Source organism: Equus asinus, chromosome 3 (assembly GCF_041296235.1).
Source record: "Equus asinus isolate D_3611 breed Donkey chromosome 3, EquAss-T2T_v2, whole genome shotgun sequence".
Lineage (NCBI taxonomy): Eukaryota > Metazoa > Chordata > Mammalia > Perissodactyla > Equidae > Equus > Equus asinus.
Window position 1 is genome coordinate 92,050,985 of NC_091792.1, and position 22,253 is coordinate 92,073,237.

Consider the following 22,253-nt stretch of genomic DNA (forward strand, 5'->3'; position numbering starts at 1 on the left):
CATTCTAACACTCTTTAAAAGATAGATTCTTTAAAGTGGACTTAGATTATTAATATTTTTTTTCTTAAAATGGCGCCTTTCTTATCCTCATGGAGCCTATGTATTCATGAAAATCAACTAAGAAATTCGGAACTTGTGTAGCCAATGAGGTGAAGCGGGTGTGGTTAAACAGTAAACTCACTGGGCTGTGCGTAGAGAAGGCATAGGGTGGAGACCCTGTGTCTACAGTGAAGTTGAGGGGTGCGTATTTTGGGATTGGGCTCAGACAGGAAGTCTCTTTGCCCATCCACCATCAATCCAGCAGCATAGAGCTCTATATCTGCAGCAAGGAGGGTGAAGATAGATACAGGACCTGTAATCAGAGAGGACCTGAAGAGGGGGAGGTGGGAAGTGGCAGAGATGTACAGATAGAAAGCCCAGCGGCCACGGGCCCTTGTTAGTACGGAAGAGACATTTTGCTGTGCTGAGCAACCTCTGACTGACATTTTGCAGAATGTATTTGAGGGGAGAAAAGCATTCTTTGAAATCAGTTTATGAGAATTCTCATTTCAAATCTGATATTTGAGTGATTTTCGGTAGAGAGTCCATTATAAGGCTGATATGAAAAAGTGACCATTTCAGTGCAGAACAGAAGAAAATCAGAAGAAAGAGGACAAAAATGGGACAGCAAAAGAAGCAAGTGAATCAGATATTTTTGTAGCCACAGATGGCTAAGGGTTTTTGTTTGTTTTGCCAATTCCAATTAAGGAATACCTCACATTAATGTCTCTATTCCATAGTATAATGTTTATGTTTTAAAAAAATATTATTTAAAATAATTAGTAACTAAAGTTTGAGTTCTTCTTTAATGTTTGAAGTCCTCAATAGAATGTAAATTCTAAGACATGCTCATCCCTTGGCAGTTTACATGCCAACGGATATTTATGCAGTGAATGAAAAAATTTAACTCTATAATAAAATGTACATAATTCTTATGTAAGTTGAGTCATTCCCTATGATTGTTTTTTGTTGCTTTTATAAAGCCTCAAGGTGAACTTCTTCTTTAGGTCCTATTAGGAGTTGCTCTCAGGCAGAATGGATTACACCTGAGAACTTCAGGCACGATTCCTGTGCCCAGAGAGGGCTGGCCAGGTGGATGCCATTTTTTACAGACCATGAGCTCCTATGAGGTTTGGCCTCCTTCTGTCTCTCAGCCTTATCTTTCACCAGCTCTCCTCCTTCTACTCCCTGAAACAAGCACACATAGCCACTTGGAGTTCCCCAATGTGCCACGCAATTTCAAGTCTCCACGCTTTCTCTCACATTGCATGACCCCCATGTCTAGAATGTTCCTCTAGTCCCGTCCACACCTGCCTGTGAAATATTTTCACAACTTTCCAAACTTAGTTCCCATCAAGCATTAAGGCATCCCCTACAGAGCTCTTTGTGACCTAAGTAGAAATAACCACTCCCACCTTCAGGCCCGTAATGCACCTGCCCAGGATCCAGCGCAGCACCTAGGATACTTTATTATCCTTACATGCTTGTCCCTTTACACTGAGGAGTAAACTCCCTCCAGGTGGGGACTGGGTCTTGCTCAAGATTGCATCCAGTCTCTGCTGGGCTCTCAGGAAATGTTCCAGGAACAAGTGAATGACTGAGTGCAACTGTAATAACGCTTCATCCCAAGGGCGCTGCATGTAATTCTGCATTTAGTATCTGCTCCAGGGAGCTGGAGCCACTGCTGGGTTCTCAGAACAACTAGATAGACCTTTAAAAAATGCCATTGCAGAATTTGAAGAGCCAGGATCTTCTCCTCTTATCTGGGGGGCCCTGGCAAGCCCTTTAACGTGTCTGAATCTCAGGTTTCCTGATAGAGTTAATCTGGATTATTTTTAATGCCAGTTTCACCTCTAAAATTCTGTGATTTTGAGTTTCATTTTTAAATTTATGAGAAGTAAAATATTGACATTACAATGGGAAGAGCAAACAAGTTGTGAAATATAGATGGCATTGAGATTGTAAGAGAAATTCAGATTAAAAACCAGAAAGGGAAGATTTTGACACAAAGAATCTCTGATAGTCCAGCAGACAGGTGAAAGTTGAAGAGTCTTTAAGATGTTTTTAAGCAAAATATCATGTGTTTTTGCTATATTTTAAATCAGATAAAAAATTAATGAACATTATTATAATAATATTGATAAAAATAAAACTTTTTTTTAAAAAAGGAGGGAAGTCACTCTCAACATATGACTCTAATAAGTCAATCTTTGATGTTCTGTGAATTTTTTATCTGTACCTCTCCAAATGTGGGTTTTTAGAGGCATTTTCTCAATATGGGTCACATGAATTTCTTTCAGATTGTGTTACATCAAGAGTGGGAGATTGAGGAGAAAGTGACTGAGGAGGTTGGCTTGTTTCTTTCCTGGAAAACGCTGCCTGTGGTTTTAGGAGGCAATTTTGTTGCCAAACAGATCTAGAATATCAGGTTTCTCCGTAATCTGGAGATGTTTTTAGATTTTCCTTTCCCACATGCACATCCTCTTCATTTCCAAGCATCTCTGTCTGTGAGTGCTCTAGACAACCTATTAATTTCACTTCGTATGTGACGAAGTCGCTCGAGTTATCCAGAATCAAAATTTGCAAGCGAATCTGTCCTCTTTTTACCCATTTCATGCTTAACAAATTTCTATTGCTTGTTTTTTCCTCTAAGAAATTTCTTGTAATTATGATGCCCTCAGCATTTACCTTTTCTTCTATAACAGAGTAAGTCCAGAACTTCTGCTTTTGCTTGTTGACAGGAGAGATATTCAAAACAACAACAATAATGATAATTATATATGTTTTTATGGAACACGTATAATGTACTAGATTTTAAAATCTATATTATGTCTAATATTTCTAACAACTATATGAACTCAATTTTTCAGCTAATTATAATAGAAGCCATTCACTGTGCCAGTCCTTCCATGTACATAATTTCATTCATTCCTTACAAAACCTTTGAGTATATACTTACAGGGTCAGTAGAGGCCCAGAGGAGGGAATGGCTAGTTCTGCCTGTCTGGGTAGGAAAAGCTTCTGAGAGGAAGCTGGGATGCAGTACAGAGGGGGTTCTAATGTGCAGAGACTGACTTCTAAGATGTGAATCAAAATTATAACCAAATTTGGTTGAAATAAAAAAACAAATAAACATACAACAAAAGCTATAAGTTACAATTATATGGATGAGAAATCTTATAAAGAGAGTGCATAATCTTGTCTCTAATAGGCTCAAATCTAATAAAAATGAAAGCTCTATTTTTCCACATACGCCACCCAGCTAATGTCATGCTGTGGTCCTGAACCATACAGTGTGAGAGAATTTTGATACATCTCTGCTAAATCCAAACTGCTATGAATCATCAATTCAAAATACGTGATTGCCAACTGGGGGTTAATGTCATTAGCTTCATTCTTTGTGTATGTGTGTATGTGTGTATATGTATAATATATATATAATGTATATATAATATATATTGTATATATACACAATATGTATATATTTATATATATACAAAATGTATATATTGTATATATAAAATATACAATGTATATACAATATATATATATATATAATGACCTTAGATATTAGTTGTCTTGATTCTCTAAACTTTGAGTGAATTGCTTATTATGTTTTAACAAGTACCATGTATCTAAACAAAGGCACATTTCACAGTTAGCCTTCTGTCTTACTACATTTGAATTCCTTATAGCACCCACCATAATAATTATGGCAGGTGCTGCTGGCTGTACACCGAAGTTTCATCTTTGGAGTCATGCTGAGAAGCAGCTGCCCAGCTGAAACTACATTTCCCAGCCTTGCTTGCGTTTGGGTGTGGCTACGTGACTAGCTCTTGCTAATGGAATGTGAACTAAAGTGATGTGTTTCACTTCCATGCTGAAGTACCTAAAAACTAAGTGTGCTTTCTCCATAATCTTCTTCCTTGACTTCAGCTGAATGAAGAGGACTTTGTAGCATTTTTGGGGGCCGAAACCCAAGAAGGAGATACTTTGAGCTGTCTGCTGACCAGGAGACCTGGTATTAGATATTTTATGAACCAGGAAAGTGCTCTATTGCCTTAAGTTCCTGCTATCTCTTACAATAGCAGGTGTTACCTTAATTAATGCAACCCCTTACACACAGTAATGCTCAATTTATTGTCTTTGAATGTTAGCGTATATATTCCACACGACTGGAATCATGAGACTGGATTTAACTCATGGTGCTATAACTTTATACATATAATTTCTATATTATAATCTCTACCTATATAATTTTCTATTCATTTTTGCTTCACCATTCCTAAGACCCTGAATTAGTCTGTATGAAATTACTAATATGTTAACATTGGAGTTGGTTATTTTATGCAACAAGTATGTGACTCATTTAATTCCAAAAGTTGATGGTATATCATCTCATTTAGTTATTCATATAACACTCCGAAAGGAGTATCAGTAGATATTTTAGGTGGTTGGGATAGCAGGTTTCTCTTGAGCTTCTGTTTTTGTTTTTCCCACTTTTACCAGAAGAGAATCAGCTCTGGTAGAGGTTTTAGTGGATAGTGTCCAATGTTGAGAATCAGGGAGCCTGCCTTTATTTTGACTATACCACAAGCTCCATTAAATATTGTTAGTTTGCCTCTGAGAAGAGAGAAGCTACAGCTATCTCTCAAGAAATAATAAACTCATCTTGCAACTTCTGATTGGTCACACAGCGTCATTTACTTTTACTTCTTCATTAGGCCACCTGTCTTTTGGGCTTATTCACCCAGAGGCATACAGGGCAGGTAGAGATGAAGTTAAAATCAACTTATCTAGTTATGTTTAAGAACATAAAGCTGTGTTCTCTGAAGGTTTTGGATGACTCCTCTTCTCTAGTAGGAATGTGTTTACAGATTAATTTTAGTCTTAGTTGCCTTTTAGCAGATCAAATATTATGTGGGTTGTAAGTTCTAGGAAACTTGAAGAATTTTAAAACACTCCACCGTGTTATGGAGATGACCATAATTAGAGGAAACAGTAGGTTGCGTTAGAAACCGTTCATGGTTGGGAGCTGGAGTTTTGACCCTTTCCTGTATATTCCATTGATATTCCCCAACCTGTGGTGGTCTTCTGGTCTGCGGATCATGGTGTGGCCAGGGGTTAGCCAGAGGTCTTAGTGAAGCAGTGAAAGAGGTCACGTATGGCATATCAGTGGAGCTGGTACACCCACTTGTCTGGGTTGGGGCGGAAGTGGAAGCTGGGGTCAGAGAAAAGGGCTTTTTCTACTTTTATACAGTGCCAAGGCCTCTCAGATTGGGGTTTCACTTTATTTTTGTTTATGTGGAGTCGGTTCAGACACAAGTAAAATTGTGGTGTCTTAACCTCTAGTAAGATTTCAAACATACATCTTGCTTCATCAAGCTTGGTCTCTTAAGAATCCAGTTTATACCATAGAGATGATGATATTCTGAATTTAAAGGAGAAAGGTGACACACTTTCATTTAAATCTCATGATCTTTGATTGTTTGGAGACGTAAATTAATGAAAAACACTTCATTTTTTTCTTTTTAAAAGAATACTAAGAATTCTATACACAGGAATTTGTTTTCCTAAAACATATTTTACTTTCATAGTATTTTTGTAAAATTGAGCAACTGACTTATTTCTTGTGGTTCTATCTTATCTCCTGAATTTCAACCACGTGGGAAGGAGGACCAGGACCAGGAAATAAATCAGTTAAACTTTTATCCCACTGCACCAGGTACGTGTGAACACACGGCTATCTGTGTGTGCATCTTTCTCTCACACAGAGAGTTTGAGTTTTTCTTACAAAAATCCATGAAACCTAAAAGCATATTATAATAGTCAAGAGATATGCTAAGAAATCAGTAAAATTTGTAAGTATTGGGATAAATTTAGCACAAAAATATAAAATGTCTAGTTCTATACATTGGCTTATAAATATTAATTTGGTTGCTTTGAAACAACATAAGTATCAAATACTTAAACTAATTTCAGTTAATATAATAAAAAATATGAATTGTATGTGTCTGTTTGGCTATTAAAGATAGCACTTCCCAATCTGGTAATATTTTTCTAGTCCTAGAATCTCCTGAGAAGCTGGAAGAGGGATGGTAAGAAGGCAGCACATTGGGAAAAGAAGGGGTAATTCTTGACTTGTGGCTCCATTTTACCTCTAAGACAACTCAGGTTCTAGACGGGCAGAAAATTACTAAGAATAGAGGTCAGGGAAGAAGCTTGGTTCAAATAAAAAAAGATGTCTTCAACGATAGTCAAATCAGCATATTCAGAAAGCAGCACTGGAATTGGCATTATGAGGTAGGAGATTTCTCCTTGGCATCCAGGTCTTTTAACTGGGTGCCAAACTGAAAGACTTCAGCTGTATCCATCCTTTGTTTTACTTTTCTAGATGAGGGGTCAGCAAGCTCTTGGGCCGAATCTACCCACAGTTTATTTTTGTAAGTAAAGTCTTATTGGAACATGGCCTTGCCCATTCATTTATGGTGTGTCTGTGGCTGCTTTAGGGCGCAAGAGTAGAGTTGACTAACTGGGACAGAGACCTTACGGCCTGCAAAGCCTGAAATATTTACTATTTGGCCCTTTACAGAAAAGAGCTCACATCTCTTCCAGATGAAAGATCTTTCTTATTTTAGTCTATTCTCTAACTCAAGCATCTGAGTCAGACCCTCACCCATTCTAGCTACATCAAGTCATTTTTGAGGTGTGATGAACAGTATTCCACGTGCGCTGTCAGATGCACGGACCCAGCTTTGAACTGTGCAGTACAATGCTTTCTGTTTTGTTTTCACTCATCCTGATAATGCCCTGCTTTAGAGTCAGCATAGGACACTGTATCAATGATATTAGGAATAAATGTTTAGTGATTCTCAGGTCACTTTCTCATCATAAGCAATAGCTCATTAGATACAAGCTTGTAAATGAACTTGAAATTTCTGCCAGGTGTAAATAACCCTTCTTATGTGTGCTCATCTGATATTTCTCTGTCACTTTTTCTGCCTTTTCCAAATAGTTCCTTGTGAGATAATTTTGTAATTATCCCTGTTGTCCTTACCTTCCACTAACTGAAAGACCTTAATATCATTTGTAAATATGGAAATTCTAGTATGAATAATGACATCAATAACTTTAATTTATTTATTGTCTTTTAAATGTTTACAGCGTTTTCAGATGGACGATTTAAATTGATGCATATAACTGTATTTGCCTCTGGGAAAGGGATCTCATTGGCTAGAGACAAGGATGAGAAGTAGACAAATTTTCACAGGAATAACCTTTATAACCTTTAGATTTTGTATGATGTGGGTATTAGTTATCTATTACTGTGTAGCAAAATTACTACAAACTTAGCAGTTTAAAACAATACACATTTCTTATCTCAGAGTTTCTGCGGGACAGGAATCCAGGTATGGCTTAGCTGAGTCCTCAGCCTCAGGGTTTTCACAAAGTTGTAAGTGAAGTGTTGGCCAAGGTTAGAGTCTCACATGAAGGTATGATTGTGGAAGGATCTACTTCCAAGCTTACATGGTTGTTAGCAGGATTCGGTTCCCTGAGGACTGTTGGACTGAGAGCCTCAGTTCTTAGTTGTTTGTTGGCCAAAGGCCTCCCCAGTTTCTCTCCAACACGACAGTTTGCTTCATCAGAGCATGCAAACTGAGAAGGCAATAGAAGGAGTCTTCCAGCAAAATGGAAGTCAAAATTTTATGTAACGTAATCACAGAAGTGACATTCCATCATTTTTGCCCTATTCTGTTAGAACACGTCATTAGGCCATCCCACACTTACAGGGAGGGCATTACACAGGGGCGTGAATACCAGGAGTTGGGGATCGTAGGAGGGACGTTTTAGAGTCTATTTGCCACAACGTATCTTTACGACTTATTTAGTAAAATTAAATTAAAAAAGTGTTTTTTAGACATCCAAGACTTTTAAATGAAAATGAATGTCTCAATGTAATGTGTGAAATATGATTCCACTTTTGTAAATAAAAAATAACACGTGCATATATACACACATATATGTGTCTAAGTGGGTACAAAATGATGGGAATGACACAGGTCAAATGGTTAGTGTCTCTGTCCTTTGTCCAACTGCTATAGCAGACTGCCATAGACTGGATGGCTTATAAACCACAAACATTTATTTCTCACGGTTCTGGAGGCTGAGAAGTCTAAGATCAGGGCATTGGCAGATTTGATGTCTGTGAGAGCCCCTTTCCGTGTTCATAAATGGTCATCTTCTTGCTATACCCTCGTATGACAGAAGGGGTGAAGGAGCCCTCTAGGGTCTCCTTTATATGGGCACTAATCCCATTCATGAGGGCTCCACCCTTATGACCTAGTTGCTACCCAAAGACCCCACTTCCAAATACCCTCACACTGGGGATTAGGTTTCCACATATGAATTTCGAGGGGACACAAACATTTAGCCCATAGCAGTTAGCAATGATTACTTCTGTGGAAGGGAGTGAGACTGGAATGGGTATAAAGAAACATTTATAGTTTGATCCAGCTCTTTTTTTTTCTTCTCAAGACCATAAGAAAGCAATTAGGATCACTCTATAAAGTTGTAGGGGATAAATGGCTTTCTATGTGGTCACTTAATTGTAGATCAGGACTCAAAACACAGTTCTCCGGAACATCAAAGATTTGTTTTCCTATTTATTTATTGGACTATTTATTTATTTCTAAACTAAATTGCTTTATTCAGAAAAATTATTAAAAATTTAAAAATCTATTTATAAGAATGATATAAGTTCCTCTGCTAATGCCTGGCTGACTTCGTTGAGTGGTTATCTCTACCTAGCATGTCCGGTAATTAAGGAGTTTTTTAAACTATGATAAAATAGAAAATTTGTATTTAATTTTATGTTAGGGTTGGCAGATTTAGTCAATGATAATATAGGATGCCTAGTTAACTTTGAATTTCAGATACACAAAGAACAATGTTTTAGTATAAGTCTGTCTCAAATATGCAAATATTTTGTACATAGAATATTTTGGACATACTTATACTATAAAATTGCTCATTGTTAATCTGAAACTCACATTTAACTATATGTCCTGTATTTTATTTGGAACCCTATTCTTTGGGCAATGCAAAAAGTAGTGTAGGTTCTCGAGCAGAAGGATTACGTAGTAAAGAGGGATTTTGAAAGGATCAGTCGCTACTTCATTAGCATCTATGATACCCCAAGATCCTCATTTTTCTCTTTCGGACCCAGGGACTAATCCGTTCAGCAAACACTCATGGAGCCGCGGGTGTGAGACACTGCGCCAGCTGTTGGGGTACAAAAATCAGACAAGGTTCCATCCTCGCCTGCAGGAAACTCAAAGCCTTTTTTGCTGGTACTTGTTACAGGATTTTTTTAGGTGGTGACTAAAGGTAAGAATGTACCCAATCTGGTAAAAACAGATCAAATTATTGTGATGTCTCTTCGCTCTCACACTTCAGTGTTTTTTGAGTGGTTTTAACACAGCTTAAGGGTTTTTAAATTATAAGCTATAATGGATGTTTAAGACAAGAATAGTTTGGAAAACTGGGAAATTAAAAAAATAGTTTTAAAGAGTTTAACATTGCATTATTTTCTTTGAGTCCTTGTCATCTCCTCTATTCTTCTGAAATAGTCATTGAAATATCTCTGTGGAAGTATAAAGAAGTAATATAATTTTGCAGAATGTGATTTACCAGTAAAAGTTTGCCACATTTGACTTTATGACTATATTCCAGGAAAATAGAAAAGTAAAACTCAATAAGGAAATAGTCCGCAACTAAATTTCAATAAATGTCCCAGAGATGGAGCTGTGTGTCAAGGTCCTTTGTACATTGCTTTAGTAAATTTTTCTTTTGCAGTTTTAAACACGTTATTCCTTGAGGCTTATCCCGATGATGTAATATAATTGGATAACTGACCAGTCACTGCATGAGTTCTAGAGTTCCATATTTTTAGACTGAGTAACAGCTCTCTGGCAGGGAAAGGATGACTATGTGTAGCCACAGAAAAGTGGAAGAGAGAAGGGGAGTGTGCCATCCAGGGCCTGACTGCTGTCAGATCCAGTCCTCCCATCCTCCATGCTCGGCTCTGGATCAGAGGGAATGGCCCTGTAGGCTGCATTCCCAAGCCCCAAGTCGTCTCGCCTTTGGCTAGTTTCAGTCAGTGGATGGCACTGACAGGAGAGAGGCAGGCGGGAAGAAGTGGGAAGACTGGCTATTTTTCCTTCTCTTTCTCTCCCTCTCTCTCTCTGTCACTGTGTGCATCCAGCAGCATCTCTGACTGTGCCTGTGCTTTCCTCATGGCCCCAGCTTCCACCTGGTGACCCTGGACCCTGGGCTCTAGTACCATTCTCCTTGCCTGCTCTGCTTTGGGAGGGCAATGGCTACCTAATGTTCTTGCCTCATGGAGCCTGTTTGGCTTCCCAGATCGTCCATCTTCCATGGTATCAATTGCTTCTGTTAAATTCTTTCTGTTATATGTACTTGAAATGGTTTCTAGTTTTCTGGATAGATTTTGCTCAGTATAGGGAACACGGGAATTTTTAGGAGAATATCAGGAATTCAAGGATCCATATTCCTCTCTCCTTGACATCATCTGCAGGGAGTTTCAAATAAACAAAGAAACACCTAACTGTTCCTTTAGCACTATCGCTTTCTCTGTTTCAAGGATCAGAGACCGCTTGCGGTGTTCCAGAGCAGACAATTCCTAAGAGCATTTGGCTAGTATAGCATGAACTTGCACTTTGCCTCAAACCAAGTTTTCCTTTATTTTCTCAGCGAACACAATTTCCTTTTTTTATTCAAGGGGAGGTGCTATCATTTCTAGATCAATAATTTTTAAAAGGAATATGTAAGAGAAAAGAGAATAAAGAAAGGCAGAATGAAATGGGGAAAAAAGAAGTTTAGAGATAAGGGAAGGAAAACGGAAGATGAGTTTGGATGCCAGTTGTATTATCTGATTTCACGTCAAACTTGGAATGCGAGTACCTAGCCGGCCACTTTTGGTCAGCAGAACTGGTGCTGCAGGACGAATTGGATGACCTGGATTCCAACAAGATGACACGGAATCAGATAATATAACTATCCTCTTTGAGAGCAGAGCAATAACTTTGATTAAAAGGGGATTAAGAAATCTATTTTCTCAGAAATGTTACTCATGACCCTGAATGTTAACACATTTCAAATATTTGTACGAAATCATAAACCATAGCAAATATAGGAAACAATGTTTGCTGTGTACATTGTAATTATTAATAATCACGACCTCTCAGTGAACTCTTTGTTTGCCAGCGAAGTAAAGGAAAATATTTCATTGTGAAAGCAGTGAGCTGGACGAATGGGCTGCGATAGCACAGACCGGATGGAGGCAGTCATGTTCCCTGAGTTTATGCAGGTGTACAATGGCTTATTGCAGAATATTTACTTACAACCTTGTGAGCTAAGGGCCTTGTTAGCTGATCTGTTAGGCGAAGTCAAACCTTGAATTAGGATTTGTGCAAGTCACAGATCCGCTCACTTCTTTCTGGCGTTGAATAGAAAGAAGACAAGGCCTTTCTTAAATGCCCCAAGGCATTGTTGGTGTACAGTATGCCATTACCCTTAAGAGCAAGGACTTGACCACCAGGCGACCTCAATTCAAACTCTACTTTGGTCGCTTCCTAACTGAGGCACCGTGAGCAAGTTAGTTCACCTCTCTGGGCCTCCTTTGTAAAATGGGGACAGAAACAGCGCCTCCTTCAGAATGTTGTTGTGGGGATTAAATGTGCTCATACATGTAGAGCCTAGACCGGTACCCAGAACTTAGTAAACATTCAATAAAGGTTAAATATTATTATTATTCAGAAATGATACCTGTGATTTGGAGCTTGTGTTAAATTCAAAGTCTGGGAAATACACTTTCGATAAATGCATAAAGTTATATACCATACTAAAGATAAGAAAACATGTTGGTTTATAACTTTTTCTATCTTACAAGCAAAGGAGAAGAAAAAACTGAGAGCAGGGAGATTTGCCAAATGGGAAGCAATAGAAAAACATTTAAAAATGAAATTTCTTTCTTCAGGCACATTTGCGACACTCATGTTGAAGAGAACTGTGACTGTATGTTATTGTAGCAAAGAAAGCAGTGTGACAGACTGGGGAACCTGGAGGAAAATAGTCACTAAATTTCAGTTGACTACATATGGGGAAATATTAGGTCTGAGACTGTGGTTAACATTCAGCTTTTGTTCCCTCTTTTTCCTAAGAGTTGTTAGCTTACCAAAGTCAAATGACATTTGTTTACACATGGAAAATTATGAGCTGTTTAGGGAAATAAGCACGTGTCTTAATTAGGCAACATCACCTTTTCCATGAGAAGTGTAAATGAGACTTTTAATAGTTTAGATAGAAAACAATTGATAGAAACTTTCTCTCTCTCTCTCTCTCTTACCTTTCCTCTTTTCCTCCCTCCCTCCCTTCCTCTCTTTCTCTTCCTTCTTTCTGATGGATGGTGGTCCCAATCTTCATTTTAACAAATATCAACCAGCAATAAAAGTGGTCAGCTGCATTTTGGGTGGATGTCCATTCTGTCACTATCGTTGCTGGGACACCAATTTTGTAGCAGGCTCTGACCAAGTCCTGCTATAGTGACTTTGATGGTGGGTAGGGTCCAGCAGGATTTCCCATATGACCGCTCTAGAAACAAAAGACTTAATTGGAAATAGCCAAATGGCACTATTTATAAATGCAGTCAGGTTTAGGAAAGTGTAAATAACCATACACATAATTTTAAGCAGTTTACGGTCATACTTTTCCCCTCCAGAACAAAGTTAACACTCGTTGACTCAAATAAGTTGGTGTTTCATCTCACCCGGCTCATCTGGCTGGAACAAGTTCACATGCCAGGGTGGGGATGGTCACATGATACTTCTAGGAAGAGACAGGAAGTGCATATCAGTGTGATTTTGAGTTCAAAGTGTTGAACAGAGCTGCTTCTTCACAGTGAATCTATTGATCTACCCGTGGCGCTTAATGCCAAACACAGGCAGTGTTTTAACGCCAATCTCTCCTCCTTAGAATTTGGAAACTCCTATGGCCTTCGACTAGTTTAATGCCCTTCCCTTCTCACGTGTGCAGTGGGAGCACAGAACATTTATTAAGGATGATTGTAAAGCGACGTTCACAGAACTAGAAATAAGAGCATGCTATCGTGAGTAAGAGCAATGAGAGTGGACGGTCATTACGTGCCTGGGCCTGAGGGAGATGGGGCTGCCCCCAGGGCCCCGTTTACTGTCTTTCTCCTGGTTTTACTGATACAGTCTGTGGAACTGCTACCATATCACAGCTCCTGGAGTCCATCCTACCATGGGACTCTGTACCATTTTGCAAACACTCAGAAGGATGAAGGGCTCAGAGCAGCTCAGTTAAATGTGATTAATCACCACTTCTTTATAATCACTAGTTTATGAGCAGAGGAGAGGAAAAATGAACATAGTAGAAGCAGTGAGGTGTGACAAATGGGCAGCAACAGCACAAAGCTGATAGAGGAGAGGAAGCTGGATCTAAGTGGGATCACCATTCCCTTTTTCCTGAATGCTGACACCAGTTGCTGAGCTACTTGTGCAAGAAGGAGTGCCACCTCTTCCACTGTAACGGAAGGAAGAGCATCTCTCCTGCAAAACTTTTCCAGGTCATCCCAAAAGAAGTGCTACCTGTCTCCTCTAAATTACCATAGAACTCTAAATATGCTCCTTTTTATCGTAATTAACACCTGCTCTTCCTCTCAGTTGGATGAGATGGAGAAAAGGAAAAGATAAATACAAAAATGAGTGTAAATAAACAGATTCGATAATTACAAATAAGTTATTTTGATAGTGTGGTCAAGGAAGGCCTCTGTGGGGAGGTGATGTATAAGCTGAGACCTAAAGAATGAGCAGGAACTGGCTGTAAAAGCAGTGAAGAGAACGTTGCAGAAAGACAGAACAGCATGTGCAAAGGCCCCAAGAAAAGAAAGGCCCTGGGGTGTGTGCTGAGGAACTGAATGTACGCCTGTTTGACTGGAACTCAGCAAACATCCCATAGCAGAAGAGAGGCTTAGGGAAGGCAAATCTGCATCCAGAATAAGTGTCTATTCCAGTAAGGACAAAACATTGCCCCTTGCATGATGGAAGCATTCCAGTGTAATAAACCTGCCACCAGGTAGCCAGCCTATCACCCTGGGGAATGGTGCCCTATGGGGGCTCAGTGTTGGTCTCTGCTGCTGGCAGATCAGGCACTCAGCAGCAGCCGTAGCCAGGTCGACCTTGGTGAGTGGGGGTCCATGATGCTGAGCTTATCCATAACTTCCATCCCTGCCACTGTGATCACTTTGTTCATGAGCCCATTGGGCAATGACGGGGTGGCTGAGGAAAGAGGCTGACTGGTATTCCACAGAACAGGTCATCCTATCCACTTGATTATTAAAATTCTCCTCTGCTGGCATCACCCTTTGGTGAGCATTCACATAGGACACAAACATCTTCAAGATATTTGGCCACTCAGAGGAGTCTATCCATGTACCTCTTCCCCAAATTTCTTTATCCCCAATTTTCTGTCATGTTCTTTCTTACTTCCTAACCATCCAGCCAAATCATTGGCCACGCCCCGCGAAAAAAGAAAAAAAAAGGAGCCTGACTATGACATTTAATTTCACTGGTTAAAATGGTTTAAAAAAAATCTTTTTTTTCTGGAATATATTGCTGGATCAGACACAGTAGATTTATCCATGTCATTTAGCATAATAGAGTGAACAAAACCAATGAATGCATTTCCATTTAAAAACATACTTAAAATTCAACGTAAGATAATCACTTATTTTTGAAAAATACACCCTTATGTTATCATCACCTTGAGGGAAACATGATCTTACCAATATCTTTATTTTTGTACCTTCTACTTTTTGCCTTTGTATCTGAAAATCATGGAAAACCACAACTAAGGAGAAAAGCAAGAAGTAAGTAATATACTATGCAAAGTAGTCACAACATAGTTTTTTATTTAATTCTGTTAAAATTTACAATTATGAAGGGCATAAATATTTTATATTTGTATCTTAATACTATGGTGCAATTAGTTTAATCATTTTCTAGAACAAAAGAAATATGATACATGAGCATGTCCTGGTAACTATGAGGAAGCCATCTGTTCGGTTAACAAAACTGCAGGGACCCAAACAAAGCCCCACCTTCAAGGAGTTTGAATTCTAATGGCAAGACCAAGCATCAGAAAGTTAACAAATAAATATATCATGTAACATCATGTAATGATAAATATATTAAAATAGTGAATTGTGCTCACAATGCTAATCATCAAAATATTTACATTCATATTTGACTGTTAGGAAAACTTTTATTTTTGCCTCTTTAGAAAATCTTGGAAAGCATGCTCCTTTGTAACAGACAATCAACATAGTTTGTGTCCTGTTATAAGGTTTAATTTGAAAAGTAACTTGGAGCTAAAGAGAAGGTATCAAGCAGTTATTTTTGGTTCCAGTTTATGCAATTTTTTTTCCAAATATGTGAAGTTAGGTTTGTGAGGAAAGCTCTTGTCTCTGTGACTTCCTGTTTGAGTAGTAAAACAGAAGTGTAGGAAGGGCCAGTATGACCAAACGATAATGACAGTTTATTCCTTAGAGAGACTTGTTTTTCCGCAGCCCGTAAGCACAGGCTTGGGAGGACGAAAGCCTCACCACAGCACATGTGGACATCGCGCTGAATTGACAGAAACGGCGTAATCCAAGTTCCAGTCTTAGAAGTTGGGAATTACACTGGAAAACCTAACTGAAACTGACACAGACCACAATTATAAAAAGATCAGGGTTTGAGCCCCCTGCTAGAGGCAAAATTCAATAACGTTTCAAAAATTTGTTCTTCAAAAACTGGTCACTAGATGGAAAGTTCTATTCCTGTTATGTAGAAATTCTTCTTTAGCTGGCTGGAAAAATAAAACGTTAAAATGAGTAGCTTGTTCCATAGTAATTTGTTTTGCGTATTAGATAAGACAGTTATCTAAAGAGATACTGAAATATCTAGAATGAAAGAATCTTTTCGGTCCCTTTTCAGTCTTTCCATTGTCTTTCATATTAATGTATCAGGTATTTATTCTTGATTATGTATCAGGATATTTATTATTGATTATATGGCAATCTGTGAAGACAAAGATGAGTACTGACACAGTAGTCTAATCAGGGTTACTTGCTTTTAAATTTGGGAGCACAGATGCAACACATATCACCTAAGCTCCTGTTTTCTGGTAATGTTACATGGGCACAATATTGACTATTTACTTCATTGGCCCTTTTCAGAAGGAATCTGAGCTCAGTCTCAGTGGGTCTATGGAATTGTCTTGCATTAATGTGAGATTCAGTGTAAAATAGTACACTAAGTGATTATCTATTGGACATAGTCCTTTCTTCATATCAACTTAAGATTCACTTTCCAGATGCTCCAAAATCCCTCTGAGCCCTGAGGGGCAGAAACCAACCTTCGCACAGGGCATTCGTTCAGAACTGTCTGCTTACACCAGGGACCCAGGAGCAGCTGTTTCGATATCTTCGTCTCCGTAGTCTCCTCTTGCTCTGTTTCTGTTGAAGTTTTAGTTTTTGCCTCCCTTTTGATTCTTGCAACTGCAATCCTTTTTCTAAATCACTTTGCTCCACTCTGATCACTACCCTGATTCCTTCATTGACCAAAGTATCATTAACACGAGATGTTTGTGTTTAGCAGACTATACTGAAATTTCAGAGTCGTACAGTGGAGTTACAATATTACTGACTACAAGCCAAAAGTTAAAATTTAACAATGGTCATCATGGTCGTACCATGGCCTCCATTGAGCACCCATCCGCCATTTCTCACTGGCTGTCTCTCCTCAGACTTGCTGCCTTCACTTCTGGTCACTGCCTCCCCCTCCCTCTCCTGCCCTTCCCTTGTAATCTGTTGTATTAATTTGCTTGGGCTGCCATAACAAAATGCCAGACTGAGGGGCTTAAACAGCAGAAGTCTGTCTTCCCGTTCTGGAGGCTGGAAGTCCAAGATCAAGGTGCTGGTAGGTTTGAGTTCTCCTGAGGCCTCTCTCCCTGGCTTGTGAGATGGCTGTCTTCACCTTGTGTCCAAACATGGCCTTCTCTCCATGCGTGCATCGCATTCCTGGTGTCCATCCTGTATCTTAATCTCCTCGTTTTTATGGATACTAGTCAGAGTAGATTAGGGCCCATCTTAACAGCTTCATTTTAGTTTAATTACCTCTTCAAAGGCTGTCTTGAAATGCAGTCACATTCTGAGGTACCAGGGTTTAAATCTTCAACTTATGAATTTAGGGGGGGTCACAGTCAGTCCATAACATCTCCCAAGTCTTTTCTCTTCTTCTGTCTCATTGCCAACCTCCAGCCTCCAAATTTAAGTTCCATTTTTCAAGCAGAGCAACTTTGTTTTCTGTTAAATACCTCTCTGTATGTTCAAAACAAAATGATAGCTACTTTCAGATTTTGCTTTTTAACAATACATAGCTCAGGTGAAAATTTTAAAATTATAGTTTCTCCTATAATATAAATAATTTCCGTGGTAGAATTACATAGTCTTTGTGCATAAGAGGGACAAATACCATGATTTATTCTCCTTGTTCTGAAGTTCCCTCAGGGCCACTTGATGCGTGGGACTTGGCTGTGAACATTGGATTTTTCTTGTTCAAATTCATGTATTTTCTCTTGAGTTTACTTACTTAAGTTACGATAAGAACTTGTAGAGATATTAATTCAGAAAGAAAGAAATATCTTGTCAGCTGGACTGGTCCTAGGACTTTTTTTTAAACAGAATGTATCAGTGCATAACGGTTGCCCTACATTAATAAGCCAAAGGAATATACCTGATTTTCCATACCTCTCCTTCCCCCATCTCTCCCGTCCTGACAGCCCTCCTTCAATTCCAGCTTTTGGAGACTTTCAGTTCAAGGGCACTCTCAACACACATCACTCCGGAAATCTTTATTGTCTATCTATACTGTCTACTGTCTTCAATCTTTTATTTTTTATTGAAGTAACATTAGTTTATAACATTATATAAATTTCAGGTGTACATCATTATATTCTGATTTCTTTGTAGACTAAATCATGTTTGCCATCCAAAGACTAATTACCATTATATTGCCTTTAATCTTTACAACATTCCTGCAAGGTAGGCATTATTAAACCTACAGATGAGAGGTTATAGGTCAAGGTACCAGTCTAGGTCTTATGCTATTTAGCTACAGAATCTGAATTTGACCTACATCTGCCAAGTCCTAATCTCTCTGCTCTTTTCACTGCACAGGAACAGCAGATATGAGGGACTCTCACTTTTCAAACTCTCCCAAGAGTTTGGAATTCTCAAAAGTCTTAGTCTTGTCTTCAAATATCTGGATACTGTAAGGTCTATCCGTATTTATGCTCTTTTCCCTCCCTTTTTTAAAATTAAAGAACTGTTGAGGGGAAAATTATCCCTAACCTCACAATCTCCTAAGATTACCCCTGTTAATTTTGCATTTTTCTTTCCCATCCTAGTTGAAGTCGGTTTACATATTGGCATCTCCTTGGCCTCTCCCTCCCGGTTTAGGCAGGGAGAGAAGTGAGTCACGCCAGTCAGTATCATCCAAGGCTGGAGGAGACGCTCAGCAGTTGGTGGGAGGCACTGAAGGGAGGGAGTCCTGGGTCAATGCCAAGGGAGAGTAAATTATTGAGACACTGTTCCAGGAAGCAGCAAGCTAGTGAAAGTCTCAGAAACATGCAACACTCATGAATGAAGAATTAGTTCAAAAGGTGAATCAAGATGAAAAGCCCAGCAGGAGAGGCAAGGGAACAAAACAAGTTGGCCAGGGGCCAAAGGAAATAAACATAGACAGGTTGAAGGATGGCTCGAGAACAAAACCTTTGATTGATGATATTGTCCTTTATGCATTTCTTAGCACACATGATTAAGGCCCAGTTAAAATATCACTGGGACTGGAAGTTTTGGATCTATTTCTGTATAATAAGAAATGATTGTGCTGTAGGTATCTAAGCGCTTGGTGAGTATTATTTGTTCTTCTGAATTCCTTTTTTTCTGAGTCATCATGGTGGAGAAGAGAGACACAAACATAATCAGTAGGAAATTTTTATTGAATGCTAAATCTTCCTAACAACTCAGGAGAGAATTATATTATTATTCCCATTGTACAGATGAGAAAATGGAGGCACAAAAATGCTAGGTAACTTTTCCATGGTTGCACAACAGGTAAGTGGCATAGCAAAGATTTGAACTGATTACTATGCAATGTGTTAAGAGATAAAATAATGATACAGTATAAACAAATGAGGATTGAATGAATTCTGCTTGGATGAGGATCAAGGAGAGCTCTGCTAATGAGGTGACATACCTCCTTTGGTCAACCCACAACTTGGTGCCCATGTAAATGTTGCCTCGATTGTGCTCTCACATAAATAATACCCTTGACACTGCTCTCATTACCCAGACAGACACTGAAAGTAATTCATGGGTAAGGATTCGTCCTGATTTTTCTTAAATAACCCTGAGTCTTACAGACATTCACACTCCATAGGGCTGGGTTGTCCCACTCAAGCCAATGTCTGTTTCAGAAATTCCAGATATTCATTGCTTGCACTGAAATTTTGATAAGAACTAGTCGAGTCAGATAACATCTTAAGACCCACATGACGATTTTAATACCTCAGGCAGTTTGGATAAGAGAAGAGAATACTTTCTGAACAAAATGTTTTCCTGTGACTAGTTCTTCCTGTACATATTATCCTAAGGATAAGAGTAGACTGGGTTAGAAATACTAGTTAAATTCCCTTTTTGTTGGCCGTGGTTCTTTAACAGAACTTTACATCAGAAAAGTTCAACAGAACAAGGAAATGTGATTCTCTTCCCAAAACATTTATCAGTGTGTGTGAAAGATCTAATTTCTTTCTATTTTCCAGTTATATTTATGTTTTATAGTCTTGGAGTAAAAATGTTTACAAGAGTGTCTACCACCAATGCAGGTTAGGGAAAACCATGGCTGACTCCAGTGCTCGGGACGTTGGGGGTTCTGGCTAATGCAGGCTTTTGAAAAGCAGTTTTGTCATTCTGAATACTAATAATCACTACGCCTACCGGTAGATGTAGAAAGTGAGGACATTGGAGGGATTAATTATGAGTACATTGGCTCATTTCTGGACAGAATTTTACTGAAAGGAAACAGTAAAAATATTAAAAATATAGTTATTTTTCTTATTATTTATATTTTTCTGATTATATAAAAGGAAATCTTCCTTTTTTACCAATTGGATATTTTTCATTGTGTTTTAGTTTTTTGAAGTTTTATTATATTTCAATGATATTACTATTAGAGTCGGCAGAGGCTTTCCACTACAAGTTGCGTTCATTTCTCTGAAACTTGGTTTCCTCCTTTGGAAATTGTAGCCTCTATCTCAAAGAAGTGTTGTGAAGATTAAATCAGATAAGACACATAAAACACTTAACAAGTGCTGGAAACGTGGTAAAGGCTCAATGGATGTGGTCATTTCTCAAACAGGACAGAAATGGCCTTGATATCTTGTCTCCGCGTAGCACACCCATACTGTCCTTGTGTGTTGCAGATTGAATTTTCCAGAGAAAATTCCTGAATTCCTGATGCAGAGATTGCAGGAATGTAAATAAGTATTTTGATAGTAGTTATTTGTTTTGCATTAATAGTAATGAAAGATTTTGCTTTTACCATTGGAGCTTTCCTAATGACAAAAAGAGATTCTCTGTGAAGTATGAAATCATAGAGTAGATAACTTCATGCTGAACAAAACTTAGTTTTCCTTGCAGAAAAACACTAAAATGAGAAATGTCCTTAGTTTTGGAAGGGGTTAGGGATCTCAAAAGCATGGGCCTTCCACTGAACCCCCGTATCACCCATCACAGTGTAATTGGTCATGTTTTAATACTGTTCTTCAGCTAAATTTTCTCCTCAAAAGGGGATGATTATTTATTACATTTCTATTATATTGGAGAAGTTTGAAACCTATGTGCTAATTACTAACTGAATAGGTAAAAAATTTTCAAAAATTAATAACCGTTACACCAAAAGAGAATTTAAAATACATGTCACCACTCTGCTCAACATCCTTTTAAGGCTTTCCACACAAGTTACCACTTACATGCAGAGGTGGATGAGTGTTCTCTGCTTTTCCCCGCAGCTCTGTTGCCTAGAGGTATGCTGGGAATGTTCAGGAGAATTCTGCCACACGTATAAGCAATTATTAACAAACCAAGTGTAAAAACAGTTATTCAATCTCTTTCGATTCTTTGTCCTTTTGTCACTCCACAAGATTCACTCCAATGCAGCCATGTCAATATTTCCACGTACAATGAGCCAACCTTCTTAGGATCAGGTGACAGAGTCTTTTATTAGGTGTAAGTGTGTGGATGTCTGTGTGCACCCATGACAGTGAGGGGTGGCATGGGGCAGGGAGACACAGGGTCTAATGGAACTCTTTCCGGGTCAAGACGCCCGCCCTGGAGATGCTGGACTGTTGGGCTTGCCAGATTTTTACACTGTTTCCATGCAAGGACAGTCATGCTTATACAGACCTTCTAGCTAATCATATTTATTAAATATTACTAGCTATACCAATGAATGACTATTTTTAATATCTTTAATGCTATTTTCTAAACCTTTCGATGGAGATTTCCACAGTGATATTTGAAGTGCTTGGTGAAAGCAACTCAGGAATGTGGTCTCCTGATTATGGTCTTCCAAACACTTAAAACCCCTCAGTGTGAAGTACTGCTCAGAGTCTTACAAATATGGACTAATTGCTCCGAGGGTGTTGATTAACGTTCACACACATACTCTGCTCAGGTGAAGTATTCTAAACTGTATTCCTGAAAATTTAATAGCATTGCATGCACAATATAATACCACATCCTTTCCTCAACCTTTAAATTACATTATCTGCCCCATTTTACTCTTATCTCACTTATTCTTTCCCCGATTCATATTGGGGCATACTTACTTCTTGCCGTTTCTCCAGCATTCTCTACATAATCTTGCACACACAGCACCTTTGCACTGTAGTTTGTTCTGCCTGGAATTTTCCCTCAGATATTCATACGGCAAGCTCCTTCGCTAATATTCCCTCAGACATTCACATGGCCAGCTCCTTTGCTAATATTCCCTCAGATAGTCAAATGGCTA

The 22,253-nt window shown here is 38.7% G+C and overlaps 1 long non-coding RNA gene across 1 annotated transcript in view; it reads left to right on the forward strand.

Annotated features, from left to right (window-relative positions):
- Window positions 1–22,253, forward strand: part of LOC139044836 (uncharacterized) — a 76,346-nt gene that overhangs the window by 5,349 nt on the left and 48,744 nt on the right. The window contains exon 2 of the long non-coding RNA XR_011502146.1: window positions 9,266–9,426. This is a non-coding gene — a long non-coding RNA (uncharacterized lncRNA). The remainder of the gene's footprint in view (window positions 1–9,265; window positions 9,427–22,253) is intronic.